Below are 2,969 nucleotides of genomic sequence, written 5' to 3' on the forward strand. Positions count from 1 at the left end.
AGGCTGTGCAAAGTTCATGTTTGGTATGTTAGGTGTATCACATTTTTTTAAAACTTTTTTTTTTGAGAGAGAAAAGAAACATCAATTTGTTGTTCCACTTATTTATGCATTCATCAGTTGATTTTTTAAAAATTATTATTATTGATCTCAGAGAGGGAGACAGAAACATCAATGATGAGACTCACTGATTGGCTGCCTCTTGCACGCCCCCGACTGGGAATTGAGCCCACAAACTGGGCATGTGCCCTTGACCGGAATTGAACCCAGGACCCTTCAGTTCACAGGCTGATACTCTATTCACTGAGACAAACCAGCTAGGGCATTAGTTGATTTAAAAAATTGATTTTTTTAGAGAGAGAGGAAGGGAGAGCGAGAGAGAAACATGTGAGAGCAGAACATCAATCAGCTGCCAACTGCACGCACCCTAATGGGGACCAAGCCCACAACCCAGGTATGTGCCCTGACCAGGAATTGAACCAACAACCTTTTTGTGCATGGGATGAAGCCCAACCAACTGAGCTACACCAGCCAGGGCCATTGGTTGATTTTTTATTGTTGTTAATCCTCACCTAAGGATATTATTTTTTCCATTGACTAATATATATATTTTTTAGAGCGAGTGGGAGGGAGGGAGGGAGGAAGGGAGGAGAGAAACATCATTGTGAGAGAGACACATCAATTGGTTGCCTCTTGCATACACCCTGACTGTTGCTGGGGATTGAACCTGCAACCCAGGTATGTGCCCTTGACTGGAAATTGAACCTGTAACCCTCTGGTGTGGGGGGGCCTATCCCTGAGGGCTCCCAGACTGCGAGAAGGCGCAGGTCGGGCTGAGGGACTTCCACCCCCGCACCCCACAATCCCCACAGTGCACGAATTTCGTGCACCAGGCCTCTAGTAAAGAATAACCAGCTGGCCGAGGCCGGTTTGGCTCGGTGGATGGCGCGTCGGCCTGCGGACTGAGGGGTCCCGGGTTCGATTCCGGTCAAGGGCATGTGCCTGGGTTGCGGGCACATCCCCGGTGGGAGATGTGCGGGAGGCAGCTGGTCGATGTTTCTCTCTCATCGATGTTTCTAGCTCTCTGTCTCTCCCTTTCTCTCTGTAGAAAATCAATAAAATATATTAAAAAAAAAAAAAGAATAACCAGCTGAAGAACAACTGAGAGAATCTATAGCCAACAGACCTGGTCCTAAAAGAAATGCTAAAACAACCCAGCTGGTGTGACTCAGTGGTTGATCACCAACCTATAAACCAGGAGGTCACGGTTTGATTCCCAGTCAGAAAACATGCCTGGGTGGCGGGCTCAATCCTCAGTGGGTGACAGCTGGTCAATGATTCTCTCTTATCATTGATGTTTCTATCTCTCCATCTCCCTTCTTCTCTGAAATCAATAAAAAATATTAAAAAAAAAAAAGAATTGCTAAAACAAAGTTCTTTAGACAGAAGGGACTGAGCCAGAAGAAGACATGGACATTAGGAATGAAAGAACAATAGAAATGGTCAACACATGGACAAGCACAACAGACACACAGCTTCTGAGTTCTCTGAAATCTGCCAAGGATCAAAAACGAAGTATAATGTGATGTGATGGCATCTTTGATGTCTGCAAGTGCAATACACAACTGCTCACAGAGGGAGGGTCAAGGGACAGACAGGGTGGTGACGTACCCATATTCCACCCAAAGTTTTTTTTTTTTTTTTTTTTTTTAAATATATTTTATGATTTTTCACAGAGAGGAAGGGAGAGAGACAGAGAGCCAGAAACATCAATGAGAGAGAAACATCGATCAGCTGCCTCCTGCACATCTCCCACTGGGGACGTGCCCGCAACCCAGGCACACGCCCCTGACCGGAATCGAACCTGGGACCCTTCAGTCCGCAGGCCGACGCTCCATCCACTGAGCCAAACCGGTTTCGGCTCCACCCGAAGTTTTTATATTGATCTTTGAAAAGATCAATAAAATTGAGAGTGTTAGATAAATTCAGGTCAAAGCTGCAAGTACGCAGTCCTCAAGTGTCATAGAAAAGCAATTCACCGATGACTGATCTCTCCATTCAGAAGTGTGCAGTATTTTTTAAAAAAATATATTTTATTGGTTTTTACAGAGAGGAAGGGAGAGGGATAGAGAATCAGAAACACCAATGAGAGAGAAACATCGATCAGCTGCCTCCTGCACACCCCCAACTGGGGATGTGCCCGCAACCAAGGTACATGCACTTGACCGGAATCGAACCTGGGACCCTTGAGTCTGCAGGCTGATGCTCTATGTGCCCACAACCAAGGTACATGCCCTTGACCGGAATCGACCCTGGGACCCTTCAGTCCACAGGCCGACGCTCTATCCACTGAGCCAAACCGGTTAGGGCAGAAGCATCCAGTCTTAATGTACAGTGATGAGAAACTGTTATTTTATTATATTTTCATTAAAAGCTGACTAAAAACTAAAATAAATAAATAAAATTGATAAACTCTAGGATAACCAAGAAAATGAGAACACAAACAATAGTGTGGTGAAGGCTTGGGAGGGGCGAGTGCAGGGTAAAGGGGGTCAATGGGAAAAAAAACTAAAACAAAAACCCAAAGGAGACATCTGTAATAATTTCAACAATAAAGAAAATTAAAAAAACAACAACACAACACAAGAAAAATGAGAGAAGACACAAACCGCTAACATCAGAATTGAAGGAAAGTAATTACTACTGACCACTCAGGCATTCTAAGAACAAGAGGACCACAAAGGACTCCACCCACATCAATTAATTCGGTAACTTCGGTGAAACAAACCAATTCCTTAAAAACCACAAACTACCAACACTCACCTGAGGGGAAATAGAGAAACTGAGGATCCAATGACTAGTAAATAAAATGAACGTGTAGGTAAAAACCTCCCAAAAAAGAAACCTCCAAGCCCTAACTGATTTGGCTCAGTGAATAGAACGTCGGTCTGCAGAATGAAGGGTCCAGGGTT

General features: G+C 44.4%; 1 protein-coding gene across 1 annotated transcript in view; it reads right to left on the bottom strand.

Annotated features, from left to right (window-relative positions):
• Positions 1-2,969, bottom strand: part of AP3D1 (adaptor related protein complex 3 delta 1 subunit) — a 32,301-nt gene that overhangs the window by 4,773 nt on the left and 24,559 nt on the right. The gene's annotated exons all lie outside the window — the stretch shown is intronic.

The sequence above is a fragment of the Myotis davidii genome, unplaced genomic scaffold, assembly GCF_000327345.1.
Source record: "Myotis davidii unplaced genomic scaffold, ASM32734v1 scaffold198, whole genome shotgun sequence".
NCBI classification, from domain to species: Eukaryota; Metazoa; Chordata; class Mammalia; order Chiroptera; family Vespertilionidae; genus Myotis; species Myotis davidii.